The following is a 20,421-nucleotide window of genomic DNA, read 5'->3' as shown; positions in this document are numbered from 1 at the left end:
CGCCGGTTCTGCTTACCAAAAGCGGCCCACAAAAAGCTTGCATTCATAGTCCAAGTGCAATTAAGTCACAAGGACATCTCACCGATTTATAGTTTGAGAATAGGTGAAGGAAAAATTTTCCCCCATTCCTCTAATCATTCGCTTTAACCGATGAAATTGCTTTGCGAAGATTTTTCAATCTTGCTCAAGCTTTTGCTATCCTGAGGGAAACTTCGGAGGAAACCAGCTACTAGATGGTTCGATTAGTCTTTCGCCCCTATGCTCAGGTCAGACGATCGATTTGCACGTCAGAACCGCTTCGGGCTTCCACCATGGTTTCCCGTGGCTTCGCCCTGCCCAAGCATAGATCACCATCTTTCGGGTCGTGTGCTACTTGCTCTGGATCAGTCATGCAATAAGAGCAAAACCGTCCGTGGTTGCGGGACACCGAATCGGCGCCCTCACCACACAAAGTAGTGCAATTCATAAAAATTACACTGTTCACTTTCATTTCGCGTGTGCGCTTTCAATGAGCGACAACACTTGCAAGCAACTCACACTCCTTGGTCCGTGTTTCAAGACGGGCTGTAGAGAGCATTGAATAGGAAGTTGAGGTCAGACAGGCAATCAAGATCAATTTATCTCATTTTGTTTAGAATCAACAAGAAGAATTCCGAGGAAAACTTCTGCTCGATTCATTAACAAGATTTGCCAAAAGACGACAACTACACTACTCGGTAGCCGAGAATATAATATCAAGGCATTGAGTATGGTAACGCTCACTCCAGTTCCCCTTCAACAGTTTCACGTACTTTTCACTCTCTCTTCAGAGTGCTTTTCAACTTTCCCTCACGGTACTTGTTTACTATCGGTCTCGCTTTATAATTAGCTTTTGGAGAGACATATCTCCAGCTTCGAGTTGCACTTTCAAACAACTCTACTCATAGGAATGAGCCATTATGACTGGTATCGAAAATGACCTTTACAGGATTTTCACCTTCTTTGATGCTACTTTCCAGTAGACATCAGGACAAATTCACCAGTCTAGCATCAAACCATACCGGACACCGAGAAATGTTGCCATTTCTCTTCCCGATGAGCTTTTCCCTGTTCATTCGCCATTACTAAGGGATTCTCAGTTGATTTCTTTTCCTCCCCTTACTGATATGCTTAAGTTAAGGGGGTTCTCTCGCCCAATTCAGGTTATGTAGTTGATTGTCTCTTAATTGGTTCACTGACCAATATGAGACAGAAACCGATTCAGCAGTTTTGTTCGCTACTACTATCAAACACAGGTCGAAGTTTCCATTCAGTCATTAATTCCAACTTTCAAATGTTGTTGTTTCAGCTTTCGCTTACTAGAAGCAACATAATACTCGCTGCAATACAGACCTCGGGAAACCCTCACCGTGAATAAGGTTCACTCACATATTTCACTACATTTTGCGTGGGATTGGAGATGAGGCTACTCGTTCTTGCTCAGTACTAGGCTGAAAATTAACGAAACTTCGTTACAAACGTTCACATGTTGATGTTTCCGCTTTCGCGTACTCGAAACAACATAATACTAGTCTTTGTAATTTAGTTTCATAATTTCAACTGTTCTCATGCAGAATTTTTGCTCATTCTTATCCCAAATTTTGACCTGGCTACTAGTTACACTCCTTGTACTTATTGCAAAATGACCACAAATTTCAACAGCTTTCACATGTTGCTGTTTCGGCTTTCGCTTACTACAGTCAACATAATACTCGTTGCAAAATAAGTGCTCGGCATCTGCAATTTTCCAAAGACGAAGTTTCGCCAGTTCAATTTTCGCTCGCCAATTATGGCTACTAATTCACACGGTACTGAGCTCAACAACATTAAATTTGTTCAGCAAGACTTTCACATGTTGATGTTTTGGCTTTCGCCTACTAGAAGCAACATAATACTCGTCTTGTTAGCTCATTCAATGAGAATAGCTTTTCCCGTTGAGAATTTTTGCCTTCAATTGGCGTTGTAGTGAGTTTGGCTACTCAGATCACCAAATACTTGTGACAATTCGAACCAGAAATGTTTTCAATTTTCACATGCTGATGTTTCGGATTCAACCTACTAGAAGCAGCATAATACTTGTATTCAACAATTTCTGTATCAAATCCCAGTTTTCTCTGGTGCATCTTTGCCAAACTATTCCAAACTGCCTGAGTCTGAATACCAATTACAGGTACTAGTAAATGCACGTTACTAAGGACTATATAGTTCTAGGTTACTGTACACAACGACGTTCACATGTTGATGTTTCAGCTGCCGCTTACTAGAAACAACATAATACTTATCGTGCATACCTTTCCATAACTTGTCCTTTTCAGATGCATTAGTTTCCCTTTGTCTTGGCTTCTACAGTCAGACTGGCTACTAGTAACAGCACAGTACTAATCACATATCGTTCTACAGTTTGCAGACAACTTTCACATGTTGATGTTTCAGCTTTCGCCTACTAGAAACAACATAATACTCGCTGTATACATTTGTAGTTCTCTATGTAACTTTCATGTGAAGAAGTTTCGCCAGTCTTTTTGACTGTCTCAAATCTGAGTCATGCTTAGGCTACTAGTTGCTTCATAGTACTTATCGCCTCGAGATCATTGAACAAAACTTGATTTTCACATGTTGCTGTTTCAGCTTCCGCTTACTAGAAACAACATAATACTAGTCTCATTAAGTTCCGTCTCTTTGCAATTTTCTTATGAAGAAAATTCGCCATCACAATGACTCCAGCAGTTCTTGATCAAGGAATGCAATCATTGATCAGAATGCTATTATTTGAATCGGTTCTGCTTTAAGTGTTCCAATTTTATTGGAAGCACCAACAATAGAACATCAATGTGTTCAATCGAGAGTTATATAACCCTGAATCGGACGCAGTCAACAGCCGAAGCCGAGACCGCCTTTTGCGTTAGAGAGGTCGGTAAACAAATCTTGCGATTCATACCGAATTAACACATATAGCTGTGCTCCTCTTCGTAAAGCGAGCCAAGTGATCCCCTGTTGAAGGATGTATTTGGACCAATCTAGTAGCATTTGGTTTCCAACAAGCTCTCCCAAGTTAGCTTACTTATTGGGCTTTTCAACCAATTCGGTTGGCTACAAGCATCATCAAAGTACTAGCCACAGTTTGATCGCAAAATTCTACGACTTTCACATGTTGATGTTTCGGCTTGCGCTTAGCCTACTATAAGCAACATAATACTAGTCATATCATAGAGCGTGATCAGCTTGTGACGTTCTCATGATGAAGTTTCACCAACAGTGTCTCACTTCGAGCTTAAATCCAGCTACTAGTAACTACACAGTACTGACTGCAACGATAACTTTTATCTATACCTTTCACATGCTGCGCTTTCGGCCAGGGCCTACTAACGTCAACATAATACTCGATATAAACTTTTGTTCATGATGCAGCTTCCCCATGCAGAAGTTTCGCCTTCAAATGCTCTCTTGGCCATATGACGTAAGAAAAGGTTACTAGTAACATCACAGTACTAGCCACAGTTTGATTGCAAAATTCTACGACTTTCACATGTTGATGTTTCGGCTTGCGCTTAGCCTACTAGAAGCAACATAATACTAGTCATATCATAGAGCGTGATCAGCTTGTGACGTTCTCATGATGAAGTTTCACCAACAGTGTCTCATTTCGAGCTTAAATCCAGCTACTAGTAACTACACAGTACTGACTGCAACGCTAACTTTTATCTATACCTTTCACATGCTGCGCTTTCGGCCAGGGCCTACTAACGTCAACATAATACTCGATATAAACTTTTGTTCATGATGCAGCTTCCCCATGCAGAAGTTTCGCCTTCAAATGCTCTCTTGGCCATATGACGTAACACAAGGTTACTAGTAACATCACAGTACTAGCCACAATTTGATCGCAAAATTCTACGACTTTCACATGTTGATGTTTCGGCTTGCGCTTAGCCTACTAGAAGCAACATAATACTAGTCATATCATGGAGCGTGATCAGCTTGTGACGTTCTCATGATGAAGTTTCACCAACAGTGTCTCATTTCGAGCTTAAATCCAGCTACTAGTAACTACACAGTACTGACTGCAACGATAACTTTTATCTATACCTTTCACATGCTGCGCTTTCGGCCAGGGCCTACTAATGTCAACATAATACTCGATATAAACTTTTGTTCATGATGCAGCTTCCCCATGCAGAAGTTTCGCCTTCAAATGCTCTCTTGGCCATATGACGTAACACAAGGTTACTAGTAACATCACAGTACTAGCCACAATTTGATCGCAAAATTCTACGACTTTCACATGTTGATGTTTCGGCTTGCGCTTAGCCTACTAGAAGCAACATAATACTAGTCATATCATAGAGCTTGATCAGCTTGTGACATTCTCATGATGAAGTTTCACCAACAGTGTCTCATTTTGAGCTTAAATCCAGCTACTAGTAACTACACAGTACTGACTGCAACAATAACTTTTATCTATACCTTTCACATGCTGCGTTTTCGGCCAAGGCCTACTAACGTCAACATAATACTCGATATAAAATTTTGATCATGATGCAGCTTTCCCATGCAGAAGTTTCGCCTTCAAATGCTCTCTTGGCCATATGACGGAACACCAGGTTACTAGTAACATCACAGTACTAGCCACAGTTTGATTGCAAAATTCTACGACTTTCACATGTTGATGTTTCGGCTTGCGCTTAGCCTACTAGAAGCAACATAATACTAGTCATATCATAGAGCGTGATCAGCTTGTGACGTTCTCATGATGAAGTTTCACCAATAGTGTTTCATTCGAATTGGTTCTGCTTTAAGCTCTCCAATTGTTTTGGATGAACCAGTTTTGCCCTTCGAAGCCACTTTTGTGAGCTTTTGTGGGTCTTTACCAAGAGGATATACCTCAAGGCCTCTTTCAATTCCTTTAAGTTCTTTCAACTCCTTTACAGTTTCTAGGTTCACATAGCTGCAAACCTTATTTCTAGTTTTAAGTCTGGCCAACTTGGGGAGAGTTGGTGCAGACCGTGACCAATTCTAGTAGGATGCCACAACAAGAATGTGATCAACTTAGCTTGTCGATGAACCTGCCCCACATTCAAACAACTCTATCGCCTTTTCCTCGTATAGTTATATGCGAGGGCCTCTCATAGAGAGCGCTGTTAGCAACCTTTTCCACATAGACGATAAAGTTGTGAGTGTTTTGCACATGGCTGTTGTCATCACCACGTGACGAGTCAACTCAGCTTGACTCTCTACACTCCGACAAGCTTTGCACATACGCCTTTAGTTCAGTATGTGTCTTTAATCTGACTCCGGTGCCTCAAGCCGGAAAAATTGTCAGATTATGATCATTATCGGTTAGTCATCCCGATGCAAGATCGTATCGTACTGTCTTTGTCTACCTCCAGATTCCGAAGAACAGGAGGAGACTCTCCCAGACCTACATATCTGGGAGAATGTTCAGAGGGCGAGAAGCTGTGGATTACTCTCCCCTAAGAACTGACTAAACTTTACCCTCGTCCAAGGTAAGTTTATTTTAGCTAGCCTTCTATGTAAAGGATCTGAGGCTAAGCTGTGTTTTTTCGAGCCTTTGGCTCGGAGCAAGTTCAGTGGGCGCCCCGAGTAGCTCAACTCTTTCCCACTGAACAGCGCAACGCTCTGTCACTCGCTGGGATTTTTGCGTGTCGGTTCTAACCACGCGACTTGTGGACCTTTTTAGGCCTTTCTCATTCACAAGTCTATAGCTGGGCTTCTATAACCCAGCTTCTGAGATCTAGATAGCTGCAGTTCTGCTAGGCTGCTTTTGCTAACTAGTCTCCCTTTAAGCAGTCCCTTGCCATGACTGCTGAACTATGTATCCACACAAGTAGTTTTTGAGCTCGATACATAATTCGAGATTGGTTGCCAAGCAATCTCTAGCGACAGAGCGTCATGCGCACTACAGACATGGCCTCTACCAGCAGCCATGCCCGAAGGAATCAATCACTGATCCTTCCGCAGGTTCCCCTACGGAAACCTTGTTACGACTTTTACTTCCTCTAGACAATTAAGCTCGATCCGCTTCATCCCGTTGCCGGAGACCGAAGTCCCAACAGTAGGAATTTGCAATTCTTGCTTAACTATCCAATCAGTAGTAGCGACGGGCGGTGTGTACAAAGGGCAGGGACGTAATCCCTATGAGTTGTTGACTCATAAGTACCAGGAATTCCTGGTTCACGTCTGCAAGTTACAACAGACGATCCCCTTGAAGCGCTGTACTTTTCTCTGATTGCCCAGTCCATTTCGGACCAAGGGCTGAGTACTCAATCTAAAAGTACACAGTGTAGCGCGCGTGCAGTCCAGAACATCTAAGGGCATCACAGACCTGTTATAGCCTCACTTCATCTGCGGTATTTAATTCCGCATAGTTCCTCTAAGAAGTGTTTGAATTCACATATAGTGAATTTCATTATTTAGATGGAGAAGATCTCGTTCGTTATCGGAATTAACCAGACAGATCACTCCACTAACTAAGAACGGCCATGCACCACCGCCCATATAATCATGAAAGATATTCAATCTGTCAATCCTTAAGATGTCTGGACCGGGTGAGTTTTCCCGTGTTGAGTCAAATTAAGCCGCAGGCTCCACTCCTGGTGGTGCCCTTCCGTCAATTCCTTTAAGTTTCGATTTTGCAACCATACTTCCCCCGGAACCAATAAACTTTGGTTTCCCGGTTAATCTCTTGCCAAGTCAAGATCGACTTTGACAAATTGTAGGTTGGTATAGTTTATGGTCAGAATTACGAGGGTATCTAATCCTCTTCAATACTCTGACTTTCGTTCTTGATTAATGAAAACATTCTTGGCAAATGCTTTCGCAGTAGTTTGTCTTGCCACGATCCAAGAATTTCACCTCTAACGTAGCAATACAAATGCCCCCGTCTGTTCCTTTCAATCATTACCGCACTCAGCCAACCGGCATCAATCGAGTAGCGGGTCATTCTCCATTATTCCATGCTTTATTATTCGATCCCAAAGGATGCTTTGAACACTCTAATTTTCTCAGGGTGAAAACACCGTTTCCACAGTTCGTCACATTTAAGTGCAAACTATTTCTTCGATGCGAAGGATGAGCGGAACGAGTCAACAGATTTAACTGAAGACCATGTTGCCGTTCTACTCAAACAGATCCAACTATGAGCTTTTTAAACGCAGCAACTATTGCATACGCTTGTAGAGGCTGGTATTACCGCGGCTGCTGGCACCAGACTTGCCCTCTACTCGTTCATCAATGGAGCTTTTAAGTCCATTCCATTCTGATTACAAACCATAAAGGTTCATATCATTATTTCTAGTCACTACCTCCTCGTGCGGAGAGTGGGTAATTTGCGTGCCTGCTGCCTTCCTTGGATGTGGTAGCCGTTTCTAAGGCTCCCTCTCCGGAATCGAACCCTGATTCCCCGTTACCCGTCACAACCATGGTAGTCCGTTACACTACCATCATAGGTTGATAGGTCAGAAATTCGGAAGTTCCGTCCCCAAGCCGAAGCTATCTGGGATCTTTCAGTTACTAGGACTCATCACGGGATGTGTCTGTACTTAGCAAATCACCCGGTGTAGTCTTGTAAAAGTCTCCGACAGTGTCGGACAATCAGCATGCATTAGCTGCAGGGTTACCGCAGTTATTCATTTAGCTTGCAAATCAACTAATAGATAGTAACTGATTTAATGAGCCATTCGCGGTTCCACTTTTTCAAGCTTCGCTTGCACATGCATGGCTTAGTCTTTCAGACAAGCATATGGCAACTGACAGGATCAATCAGTTTAATTGTACTTTGAACAATCTTTCGATTTGTTCGAATTTAGAAAGACATAGCCTTGCGGCCTCGTCAATCTTGCTTTGAGCTTTTTAAATCACGAAGAGTTTCAATGCATGCTTTGGCATGGCTACTAGTTACTACACAGTACTCTACACACTTAGAGTTACCCACGATTACACATTTCACATGCTGATGTTTCGGCTCGCGCGTACTAGAAACAGCATAATACTATGTGTACTGGTAGATAGCGCTCTGTGAGCATTTCCCATGAGCAGGTTTTGCCCTCCAAATCTCTGTTCTACTGTTACCAATACCGGCTAACAACTGTATCATACTAGGGAGAATTGACTCATGATTTAAAAACCAGATGTTCACATGTCGATGTTTCGGCTCTCGCCTACTAGAAACAACATAATACTAGTCTGTTAAAAATCTCAATCACGCCGCCTCTTCAGATACAGAAGTTTTACCTTTTATTGGTTAGAGAACAGCTTTCCAGCTGTCGACATGGTTACTAGTAACAACACCGTACTCAACACAAAAACTTTTCAACTTCACAACTTTCACATGCTGATGTTTCTGCTTTCGCATACTAGAAACAGCATAATACTTATTGTTTTGTCAAGTAATTTGTGTGTCTTTCCCATGTGAAGTTTCACCGGTCAACAATGTTTCCCTGACCAATTACGGCTACTAGTAGCTGTATAATACTAGGGAAAATGATTGAGGATTTAATATCAGATTTTCACATGTTGATGTTTCGGCTTTCGCCTACTAGAAACAACATAATACTAGTCTGCTAAGAAATCTCGCTCAAATTGCCTTTTCACATACAGAAGTTTCACCTTCTATTGGTTAGAGAACAGTTCTCAGCTGTCGACATGGTTACTAGTAACAACATCGTACTCAACACAAAAATTCTTCAACTTCACAACTTTCACATGCTGATGTTTCTGCTTTCGCGTACTAGAAACAGCATAATACTTATTGCTTTGTCAAGAAGTGTGTGTGTCTTTCCCATGCGAAAGTTTCACCGGTCAGCAATAATTGCCGTGTCCAATTAAGGTTACTCATAGCTGTATAATACTAGGGAAAATGATTGAGGATTTAATATCAGATTTTCACATGTTGATGTTTCGGCTTTCGCCTACTAGAAACAACATAATACTAGTCTGCTAATAAATCTCGCTCAAATTGCCTTTTCACATACAGAAGTTTCACCTCTTCTTGGTCACTGTACAGATGATGCTGTCTGTTCTTTATTTGGTTCTGCTTATTATAAGGAGGGGCATCACTCCTTCCTCCTTGGTTTGCATGCATTAAGCCTGCTTTGTGAAAAGCGTATCTTTCTAGCTTTTCTTCGCCTTACTCGAGTAGGACGATACAATCCAGACATTAGTCAGTCTTGGTGTAAAGTCACTGAGTATTATTCGGTTCTGCTTTATTCAGCAATATGCTGTATAATTGTTGTAATTTGCGAACATATTTGTTCTCAGTTCCGAACTACTAGCGACGACAGATTACCAGCGGTCATGAGCCATCAAGGTAGTTCTTTGGTGCATCAAGTAGAGAGGTGCCATCAAACAACACTTCCCTAATAATGCTACACACATAGAATTTGCTACAGTGCAGCTTTTTACTTTGCAAAATTTGCGCACAAATTTTGCATAGAATAAATGTTTTATCAAGATTTTTAGATCCCCTCCCTTGAGAGAACGTTACTCCTTTAAGTGAACACCCCGCGGCGTCCTGTTCTTATTGCTTATAACCATTTCGCAAGCCGGAGGCATAATGCACTACGCAAGCCGCTACTTTGGCACAGAGGCACCTAGTTTTACACCCGGGACTTCAGGTGGCCCAGTTTTACACCCAGTACAGCGGTGCCAGTTGGTAACCCGGTGGATCCTCGGAGACCAGACATGATCATAGATCAAACCCGATGTATGCTACTCCTGAACGTATAGTATCTCCACTGTGCAATGAAATTATCGTTCGTTTCGGGCCTTCCTATACGTTCAGCAGACAATCGCTAGGAATTCACCTCGTGACCCGTGGTGACCACACTGGATTTCAAGTTTATTGATTTGGACAGACCTGTCATTTATTTTGCTTTTCAGCTTCAGTTCTGCTCGATCTAGCTTGCCTAAGGCTTGATCTCGCTTTGCTCACCCCTGTAGGAGCCTCTACTAGTACCACTCGGAGTAATGGGGAATCCACCAGACCTAATCGATGAATGCCATCAAACAACAAACATCATACCCGGCTTCATCAGGCATATTTTATTACTTCCGAGAGGTACTTTAGTATCAGATCTTTCTCCATGCCTCTTATGAGGACCCGTCAGACCTTTCGGTTTATCGTTTAGCTTCAGTCCTGCTCGATCTAGCTTTCCCAAGGCTCGATCTAGCTCTATTCGCCCCACTAGAGGGCTCTCTAAGACCCCTCGGTCTTAGTGTTAGCTCCGGTACTGCTCGGTCGTGCTTGCTGAAGGCCCGACCCAGCTTTAGTTAGATTCTCGTACTTTCTCTTGGCCTCTCTAGGAGGACCAGACAGACCTCTCGGTCTATCGTTTAGCTTCAGTCCTGCTCGATCTAGCTTGCCCAAGGCTTGATCAAGCTCTATTCGCCCCGCTAGAGGGCTCTCTAAGACCCCTCGGTCTTAGTGTTATCTTCTGTAATGCCTAACCAAGCTTACTACAGGCCTTGGTCAGGTCTTTATCGGTCACCGATTAGTAACAGACCAATCATAGGGCCTTCCACCCTATCCGGGTTGAGGTCTTTAGTCCAGCCATATTTTGACAAGACACCTCTCCCTAATAATGCCCCACACATAGAATTACTGTCCATGCAGTATTTAACTTGTGTTTTTTTCTAAAATTTGATTTTCACTTTTTGGAGGTTCATTTGCTCCTCTGACACTCTTTCAGCTTCAATCTTACTCGATCTAGCTTTCCCAAGGCTCGATCTAGCTCTATTCGCCCCACTAGAGGGCTCTCTAAGACACTTCGGTCTTAGTGTTAGCTCCGGTCTTGCTCAATCGTGCTTGCTGAAGGCGCGATCAAGCTTTAGTTAGCTTCTCGTACTTCCTCTTGGCCTCTCTAGGAGGACCAGACAGACCTCTCGGTCTATCGTTTAGCTTCAGTCCTGCTCGATCTAGCTTTCCCAAGGCTCGATCTAGCTCTATTCGCCCTGCTAGAGGGCTCTCTAAGACCCCTCGGTCTTAGTGTTAGCTCCGGTACAGCTCGGTCGTGCTTGCTGAAGGCCCGATCAAGCTTTAGTTAGATTCTCGTACTTTCTCTTGGCCTCTCTAGGAGGACCAGACAGACCTCTCGGTCTATCGTTTAGCTTCAGTCCTGCTTGATCTAGCTTTCCCAAGGCTCGATCTAGCTCTATTCGCCCTGCTAGAGGGCTCTCTAAGACCCCTCGGTCTTAGTGTTAGCTCCGGTACAGCTCGGTCGTGCTTGCTGAAGGCCCGATCAAGCTTTAGTTAGCTTCTCGTACTTTCTCTTGGCCTCTCTAGGAGGACCAGACAGACCTCTCGGTCTATCGTTTAGCTTCAGTCCTGCTCGATCTAGCTTTCCCAAGGCTCGATCTAGATCTATTCGCCCTGCTAGAGGGCTCTCTAAGACCCCTCGGTCTTAGTGTTAGCTCCGGTACAGCTCGGTCGTGCTTGCTGAAGGCCTGATCAAGCTTTAGTTAGCTTCTCGTACTTTCTCTTGGCCTCTCTAGGAGGACCAGACAGACCTTTCGGTCTCTTGCTTAGCTTCAGTCCTGCTCGATCTAGCTTTCCCAAGGCTCGATCTAGCTCTATTCGCCCCGCTAGAGGGCTCTCTAAGACCCCTCGGTCTTAGTGTTAACTCCTGTAATGCCTAACCAAGCTTACTACAGGCCTTGGTCAGGTCTTTATCGGTCACCGATTAGTAACAGACCGATCATGGGGCCTTCCACCCTATCCGGGTTGAGGTCTTTAGTCCAGCCATATTTTGACAAGACACCTCCCCCTAATAATGCCCCACACATAGAAATACTGTCCATGCAGTATTTAACTTGTGTTTTTTCTAAAATTTGATTTTCACTTTTTGGAGGTTCATTTGCTCCTCTGACACTCTTTCAGCTTCAATCTTACTCGATCTAGCTTTCCCAAGGCTCGATCTAGCTCTATTCGCCCCACCAGAGGGCTCTCTAAGACACTTCGGTCTTAGTGTTAGCTCCGGTCTTGCTCAATCGTGCTTGCTGAAGGCGCGATCAAGCTTTAGTTAGCTTCTCGTACTTTCTCTTGGCCTCTCTAGGAGGACCAGACAGACCTCTCGGTCTATCGTTTAGCTTCAGTCCTGCTCGATCTAGCTTTCCCAAGGCTCGATCTAGCTCTATTCGCCCCGCTAGAGGGCTCTCTAAGACCCCTCGGTCTTAGTGTTAGCTCCGGTACAGCTCGGTCGTGCTTGCTGAAGGCCCGATCAAGCTTTAGTTGGCTTCTCGTACTTTCTCTTGGCCTCTCTAGGAGGACCAGACAGACCTCTCGGTCTCTTGCTTAGCTTCAGTCCTGCTCGATCTAGCTTGCCCAAGGCTTGATCAAGCTCTATTCGCCCCGCTAGAGGGCTCTCTAAGACCCCTCGGTCTTAGTGTTAGCTCCGGTACAGCTCGGTCGTGCTTGCTGAAGGCCCGATCAAGCTTTAGTTAGCTTCTCGTTTTTTCTCTTGGCCTCTCTAGGAGGACCAGACAGACCTCTCGGTCTATCGTTTAGCTTCAGTCCTGCTCGATCTAGCTTTCCCAAGGCTCGATCTAGCTCTATTCGCCCCGCTAGAGGGCTCTCTAAGACCCCTCGGTCTTAGTGTTAGCTCCGGTACAGCTCGGTCGTGCTTGCTGAAGGCCCGATCAAGCTTTAGTTGGCTTCTCGTACTTTCTCTTGGCCTCTCTAGGAGGACCAGACAGACCTCTCGGTCTATCCTTTAGCTTCAGTCCTGCTCGATCTAGCTTTCCCAAGGCTCGATCTAGCTCTATTCGCCCCGCTAGAGGGCTCTCTAAGACCCCTCGGTCTTAGTGTTATCTCCTGTAATGCCTAACCAAGCTTACTACAGGCCTTGGTCAGGTCTTTATCGGTCACCGATTAGTAACAGACCGATCATAGGGCCTTCCACCCTATCTGGGTTGAGGTCTTTAGTCCAGCCATATTTTGACAAGACACCTCCCCCTAATAATGCCCCACACATAGAATTACTGTTTATGCAGCTTTTCACTTTTGAAATTTTTAATTTTCGCAATTATTATAGAATAAGTGTTTGCGCAGCTTTTCATAGGTCGAGCTCTAGCTAGCTAGCTCAAGCTAGCTAGCTAGCTCAAGCTCAAGCTATCTAGCTCAAGCTCAAGCCAGCTAGCTCAAGCTCAAGCTAGCTAGCTAGCTCAAGCTCAAGCTAGCTAGCTAGCTCAAGCTCAAGCTAGCCAGCTCAAGCTCAAGCTAGCTAGCTCAAGCTCAAGCTAGCTAGCTAGCTCAAGCTCAAGCTCAAGCTAGCTAGCTCAAGCTCAAGCTCAAGCTAGCTAGCTAGCTCAAGCTCAAGCTAGCTAGCTAGCTCAAGCTCAAGCTAGCTAGCTAGCTCAAGCTCAAGCTAGCTAGCTCAAGCTCAAGCTCAAGCTCAAGCTAGCTAGCTAGCTCAAGCTAGCTAGCTAGCTCAAGCTCAAGCTAGCTAGCTAGCTCAAGTTCAAGCTAGCTAGCTAGCTCAAGCTCAAGCTAGCTAGCTAGCTCAAGCTCAAGCTAGCTAGCTCAAGCTCAAGCTAGCTAGCTCAAGCTCAAGCTAGCTAGCTAGCTCAAGCTCAAGCTCAAGCTAGCTAGCTCAAGCTCAAGCTCAAGCTAGCTAGCTAGCTCAAGCTCAAGCTAGCTAGCTAGCTCAAGCTCAAGCTAGCTAGCTAGCTCAAGTTCAAGCTAGCTAGCTAGCTCAAGCTCAAGCTAGCTAGCTCAAGCTCAAGCTAGCTAGCTCAAGCTCAAGCCAGCTAGCTCAAGCTCAAGCTCAAGCTAGCTAGCTAGCTCAAGCACAAGCTAGCTAGCTAGCTCAATCTCAAGCTAGCTAGCTCAAGCTCAAGCTAGCTAGCTCAAGCTCAAGCTAGCTAGCTAGCTCAAGCTCAAGCTCAAGCTAGCTAGCTCAAGCTCAAGCTCAAGCTAGCTAGCTAGCTCAAGCTCAAGCTAGCTAGCTAGCTCAAGCTCAAGCTCAAGCTAGCTAGCTCAAGCTCAAGCTCAAGCTAGCTAGCTAGCTCAAGCTCAAGCTGGCTAGCTAGCTCAAGCTCAAGCTAGCTAGCTAGCTCAAGCTCAAGCTAGCTAGCTCAAGCTCAAGCTCAAGCTCAAGCTAGCTAGCTAGCTCAAGCTAGCTAGCTAGCTCAAGCTCAAGCTAGCTAGCTAGCTCAAGTTCAAGCTAGCTAGCTAGCTCAAGCTCAAGCTAGCTAGCTAGCTCAAGCTCAAGCTAGCTAGCTCAAGCTCAAGCTAGCTAGCTCAAGCTCAAGCTAGCTAGCTAGCTCAAGCTCAAGCTCAAGCTAGCTAGCTCAAGCTCAAGCTCAAGCTAGCTAGCTAGCTCAAGCTCAAGCTAGCTAGCTAGCTCAAGCTCAAGCTAGCTAGCTAGCTCAAGTTCAAGCTAGCTAGCTAGCTCAAGCTCAAGCTAGCTAGCTCAAGCTCAAGCTAGCTAGCTCAAACTCAAGCTAGCTAGCTAGCTCAAGTTCAAGCTAGCTAGCTAGCTCAAGCTCAAGCTAGCTAGCTAGCTCAAGCTCAAGCTAGCTAGCTCAAGCTCAAGCTAGCTAGCTCAAGCTCCAGCTAGCTAGCTAGCTCAAGCTCAAGCTCAAGCTAGCTAGCTCAAGCTCAAGCTCAAGCTAGCTAGCTAGCTCAAGCTCAAGCTAGCTAGCTAGCTCAAGCTCAAGCTAGCTAGCTAGCTCAAGTTCAAGCTAGCTAGCTAGCTCAAGCTCAAGCTAGCTAGCTCAAGCTCAAGCTAGCTAGCTCAAGCTCAAGCCAGCTAGCTCAAGCTCAAGCTCAAGCTAGCTAGCTAGCTCAAGCACAAGCTTGCTAGCTAGCTCAAGCTCAAGCTAGCTAGCTCAAGCTCAAGCTAGCTAGCTCAAGCTCAAGCTAGCTAGCTCAAGCTCAAGCTCAAGCTAGCTAGCTAGCTCAAGCACAAGCTTGCTAGCTAGCTCAAGCTCAAGCTAGCTAGCTCAAGCTCAAGCTAGCTAGCTCAAGCTCAAGCTAGCTAGCTAGCTCAAGCTCAAGCTCAAGCTAGCTAGCTCAAGCTCAAGCTCAAGCTAGCTAGCTAGCTCAAGCTCAAGCTAGCTAGCTAGCTCAAGCTCAAGCTAGCTAGCTAGCTCAAGCTCAAGCTAGCTAGCTCAAGCTCAAGCTCAAGCTAGCTAGCTAGCTCAAGCTAGCTAGCTAGCTCAAGCTCAAGCTAGCTAGCTAGCTCAAGTTCAAGCTAGCTAGCTAGCTCAAGCTCAAGCTAGCTAGCTAGCTCAAGCTCAAGCTAGCTAGCTCAAGCTCAAGCTAGCTAGCTCAAGCTCAAGCTAGCTAGCTAGCTCAAGCTCAAGCTCAAGCTAGCTAGCTCAAGCTCAAGCTCAAGCTAGCTAGCTAGCTCAAGCTCAAGCTAGCTAGCTAGCTCAAGCTCAAGCTAGCTAGCTAGCTCAAGTTCAAGCTAGCTAGCTAGCTCAAGCTCAAGCTAGCTAGCTCAAGCTCAAGCTAGCTAGCTCAAGCTCAAGCCAGCTAGCTCAAGCTCAAGCTCAAGCTAGCTAGCTAGCTCAAGCACAAGCTAGCTAGCTAGCTCAAGCTCAAGCTAGCTAGCTCAAGCTCAAGCTAGCTAGCTCAAGCTCAAGCTAGCTAGCTAGCTCAAGCTCAAGCTCAAGCTAGCTAGCTCAAGCTCAAGCTCAAGCTAGCTAGCTAGCTCAAGCTCAAGCTAGCTAGCTAGCTCAAGCTCAAGCTCAAGCTAGCTAGCTCAAGCTCAAGCTCAAGCTAGCTAGCTAGCTCAAGCTCAAGCTAGCTAGCTAGCTCAAGCTCAAGCTAGCTAGCTAGCTCAAGCTCAAGCTAGCTAGCTCAAGCTCAAGCTCAAGCTCAAGCTAGCTAGCTAGCTCAAGCTAGCTAGCTAGCTCAAGCTCAAGCTAGCTAGCTAGCTCAAGTTCAAGCTAGCTAGCTAGCTCAAGCTCAAGCTAGCTAGCTAGCTCAAGCTCAAGCTAGCTAGCTCAAGCTCAAGCTAGCTAGCTCAAGCTCAAGCTAGCTAGCTAGCTCAAGCTCAAGCTCAAGCTAGCTAGCTCAAGCTCAAGCTCAAGCTAGCTAGCTAGCTCAAGCTCAAGCTAGCTAGCTAGCTCAAGCTCAAGCTAGCTAGCTAGCTCAAGTTCAAGCTAGCTAGCTAGCTCAAGCTCAAGCTAGCTAGCTCAAGCTCAAGCTAGCTAGCTCAAACTCAAGCTAGCTAGCTAGCTCAAGTTCAAGCTAGCTAGCTAGCTCAAGCTCAAGCTAGCTAGCTAGCTCAAGCTCAAGCTAGCTAGCTCAAGCTCAAGCTAGCTAGCTCAAGCTCAAGCTAGCTAGCTAGCTCAAGCTCAAGCTCAAGCTAGCTAGCTCAAGCTCAAGCTCAAGCTAGCTAGCTAGCTCAAGCTCAAGCTAGCTAGCTAGCTCAAGCTCAAGCTAGCTAGCTAGCTCAAGTTCAAGCTAGCTAGCTAGCTCAAGCTCAAGCTAGCTAGCTCAAGCTCAAGCTAGCTAGCTCAAGCTCAAGCCAGCTAGCTCAAGCTCAAGCTCAAGCTAGCTAGCTAGCTCAAGCACAAGCTTGCTAGCTAGCTCAAGCTCAAGCTAGCTAGCTCAAGCTCAAGCTAGCTAGCTCAAGCTCAAGCTAGCTAGCTCAAGCTCAAGCTCAAGCTAGCTAGCTAGCTCAAGCACAAGCTTGCTAGCTAGCTCAAGCTCAAGCTAGCTAGCTCAAGCTCAAGCTAGCTAGCTCAAGCTCAAGCTAGCTAGCTAGCTCAAGCTCAAGCTCAAGCTAGCTAGCTCAAGCTCAAGCTCAAGCTAGCTAGCTAGCTCAAGCTCAAGCTAGCTAGCTAGCTCAAGCTCAAGCTAGCTAGCTAGCTCAAGCTCAAGCTAGCTAGCTCAAGCTCAAGCTCAAGCTAGCTAGCTAGCTCAAGCTAGCTAGCTAGCTCAAGCTCAAGCTAGCTAGCTAGCTCAAGTTCAAGCTAGCTAGCTAGCTCAAGCTCAAGCTAGCTAGCTAGCTCAAGCTCAAGCTATCTAGCTCAAGCTCAAGCTAGCTAGCTCAAGCTCAAGCTAGCTAGCTAGCTCAAGCTCAAGCTCAAGCTAGCTAGCTCAAGCTCAAGCTCAAGCTAGCTAGCTAGCTCAAGCTCAAGCTAGCTAGCTAGCTCAAGCTCAAGCTAGCTAGCTAGCTCAAGTTCAAGCTAGCTAGCTAGCTCAAGCTCAAGCTAGCTAGCTCAAGCTCAAGCTAGCTAGCTCAAGCTCAAGCCAGCTAGCTCAAGCTCAAGCTCAAGCTAGCTAGCTAGCTCAAGCTCAAGCTCAAGCTCAAGCTAGCTAGCTAGCTCAAGTTCAAGCTAGCTAGCTAGCTCAAGCTCAAGCTAGCTAGCTCAAGCTCAAGCTAGCTAGCTCAAGCTCAAGCCAGCTAGCTCAAGCTCAAGCTCAAGCTAGCTAGCTAGCTCAAGCTCAAGCTAGCTAGCTCAAGCTCAAGCTAGCTAGCTAGCTAGCTCAAGCTCAAGCTCAAGCTAGCTAGCTCAAGCTCAAGCTCAAGCTAGCTAGCTCAAGCTCAAGCTCAAGCTAGCTAGCTCAAGCTCAAGCTCAAGCTAGCTAGCTCAAGCCCAAGCTCAAGCTAGCTAGCTAGCTCAAGCTCAAGCTAGCTAGCTCAAGCTCAAGCTCAAGCTCAAGCTAGCTAGCTAGCTAGCTCAAGCTCAAGCTCAAGCTAGCTAGCTAGCTCAAGCTCAAGCTAGCTAGCTCAAGCTCAAGCTAGCTAGCTAGCTCAAGTTCAAGCTAGCTAGCTAGCTCAAGCTCAAGCTAGCTAGCTAGCTCAAGCTCAAGCTAGCTAGCTCAAGCTCAAGCTAGCTAGCTCAAGCTCAAGCTAGCTAGCTAGCTCAAGCTCAAGCTCAAGCTAGCTAGCTCAAGCTCAAGCTCAAGCTAGCTAGCTAGCTCAAGCTCAAGCTAGCTAGCTAGCTCAAGCTCAAGCTAGCTAGCTAGCTCAAGTTCAAGCTAGCTAGCTAGCTCAAGCTCAAGCTAGCTAGCTCAAGCTCAAGCTAGCTAGCTCAAACTCAAGCTAGCTAGCTAGCTCAAGTTCAAGCTAGCTAGCTAGCTCAAGCTCAAGCTAGCTAGCTAGCTCAAGCTCAAGCTAGCTAGCTCAAGCTCAAGCTAGCTAGCTCAAGCTCAAGCTAGCTAGCTAGCTCAAGCTCAAGCTCAAGCTAGCTAGCTCAAGCTCAAGCTCAAGCTAGCTAGCTAGCTCAAGCTCAAGCTAGCTAGCTAGCTCAAGCTCAAGCTAGCTAGCTAGCTCAAGTTCAAGCTAGCTAGCTAGGTCAAGCTCAAGCTAGCTAGCTCAAGCTCAAGCTAGCTAGCTCAAGCTCAAGCCAGCTAGCTCAAGCTCAAGCTCAAGCTAGCTAGCTAGCTCAAGCACAAGCTTGCTAGCTAGCTCAAGCTCAAGCTAGCTAGCTCAAGCTCAAGCTAGCTAGCTCAAGCTCAAGCTAGCTAGCTCAAGCTCAAGCTCAAGCTAGCTAGCTAGCTCAAGCACAAGCTTGCTAGCTAGCTCAAGCTCAAGCTAGCTAGCTCAAGCTCAAGCTAGCTAGCTCAAGCTCAAGCTAGCTAGCTAGCTCAAGCTCAAGCTCAAGCTAGCTAGCTCAAGCTCAAGCTCAAGCTAGCTAGCTAGCTCAAGCTCAAGCTAGCTAGCTAGCTCAAGCTCAAGCTAGCTAGCTCAAGCTCAAGCTCAAGCTAGCTAGCTAGCTCAAGCTAGCTAGCTAGCTCAAGCTCAAGCTAGCTAGCTAGCTCAAGTTCAAGCTAGCTAGCTAGCTCAAGCTCAAGCTAGCTAGCTAGCTCAAGCTCAAGCTAGCTAGCTCAAGCTCAAGCTAGCTAGCTCAAGCTCAAGCTAGCTAGCTAGCTCAAGCTCAAGCTCAAGCTAGCTAGCTCAAGCTCAAGCTCAAGCTAGCTAGCTAGCTCAAGCTCAAGCTAGCTAGCTAGCTCAAGCTCAAGCTAGCTAGCTAGCTCAAGTTCAAGCTAGCTAGCTAGCTCAAGCTCAAGCTAGCTAGCTCAAGCTCAAGCTAGCTAGCTCAAGCTCAAGCCAGCTAGCTCAAGCTCAAGCTCAAGCTAGCTAGCTAGCTCAAGCTCAAGCTCAAGCTAGCTAGCTAGCTCAAGTTCAAGCTAGCTAGCTAGCTCAAGCTCAAGCTAGCTAGCTCAAGCTCAAGCTAGCTAGCTCAAGCTCAAGCCAGCTAGCTCAAGCTCAATCTCAAGCTAGCTAGCTAGCTCAAGCTCAAGCTAGCTAGCTCAAGCTCAAGCTAGCTAGCTAGCTAGCTCAAGCTCAAGCTCAAGCTAGCTAGCTCAAGCTCAAGCTCAAGCTAGCTAGCTCAAGCTCAAGCTCAAGCTAGCTAGCTCAAGCTCAAGCTCAAGCTAGCTAGCTCAAGCTCAAGCTCAAGCTAGCTAGCTAGCTCAAGCTCAAGCTAGCTAGCTCAAGCTCAAGCTCAAGCTCAAGCTAGCTAGCTAGCTAGCTCAAGCTCAAGCTCAAGCTAGCTAGCTAGCTCAAGCTCAAGCTAGCTAGCTCAAGCTCAAGCCAGCTAGCTCAAGCTCAAGCTCAGGCTAGCTAGCTAGCTCAAGCTCAAGCTAGCTAGCTCAAGCTCAAGCCAGCTAGCTCAAGCTCAAGCTCAAGCTCAAGCTAGCTAGCTAGCTCAAGCTCAAGCTAGATAGCTAGCTCAAGCTAGCTAGCTAGCTCAAGCTCAAGCTCAAGCTAGCTAGCTAGCTAGCTCAAGCTCAAGCTAGCTAGCTCAAGCTCAAGCCAGCTAGCTCAAGCTCAAGCTCAAGCTAGCTAGCTAGCTCAAGCTCAAGCTAGCTAGCTCAAGCTCAAGCTCAAGCGAGCTAGCTAGCTCAAGCTCAAGCTAGCTAGCTAGCTCAAGCTCAAGCTAGCTAACTCAAGCTAACTCAGCTAGCTCAAGCTAACTCAAGCTAGCTAAAGCTAACTCAAGCTAACTCAAGCTAACTCAAGCTAACTCAAGCTAGCTAAAGCTAACTCAAGCTAACTCAAGCTAACCCGAGCTAACTCAAGCTAGCTCAAGCTAACCCAAGCTAGCTAAAGCTAACTCAAGCTAACTCAAGCTAATTCAAGCTAACTCAAGCTAACTCAAGCTAACTCAAGCTAACTCAAGCTAGCTAAAGCTAACTCAAGCTAACTCAAGCTAACTCAAGCTAACCCGAGCTAACTCAAGCTAACTGAAGGTAGCTAAAGCTAGTTCAAGCTAACTCAAGCTAGCTAAAGCTAAGACAAGCTAACTCAAGCTAACTCAAGCTAACTCAAGCTAACTCAAGCTAACTCAAGCTAGTTCAAGCTAACTCAAGCTAACTCAAGCTAACTCAAGCTAGCTAAAGCTAACTCAAGCTAACTCAAGCTAACTCAAGCTAACCCGAGCTAACTCAAGCTAACTCAAGGTAGCTAAAGCTAGTTCAAGCTA

General features: G+C 45.8%; 1 non-coding gene and 1 pseudogene across 1 annotated transcript in view; both read right to left on the bottom strand.

Moving 5' to 3' along the window:
- Nucleotides 1–1,186, bottom strand: part of LOC142355801 (large subunit ribosomal RNA) — a 3,522-nt gene extending 2,336 nt beyond the window's left edge. The window contains exon 1 of the ribosomal RNA XR_012761302.1: nucleotides 1–1,186. This exon is cut by the window's left edge and continues 2,336 nt beyond it. This is a non-coding gene — a ribosomal RNA (large subunit ribosomal RNA).
- A 1,683-nt stretch (nucleotides 1,187–2,869) lies between these two features.
- On the bottom strand, nucleotides 2,870–3,021 carry LOC142355804 (5.8S ribosomal RNA; annotated as a pseudogene).
- Nucleotides 3,022–20,421: the final 17,400 nt, after the last annotated feature.

The sequence above is a fragment of the Convolutriloba macropyga genome, unplaced genomic scaffold (assembly GCF_964194025.1).
Source record: "Convolutriloba macropyga unplaced genomic scaffold, txConMacr16.3 SCAFFOLD_475, whole genome shotgun sequence".
In the NCBI taxonomy this organism is placed as follows: Eukaryota; Metazoa; Xenacoelomorpha; order Acoela; family Convolutidae; genus Convolutriloba; species Convolutriloba macropyga.
This window is presented reverse-complemented; position numbering and strand designations above follow the sequence as displayed.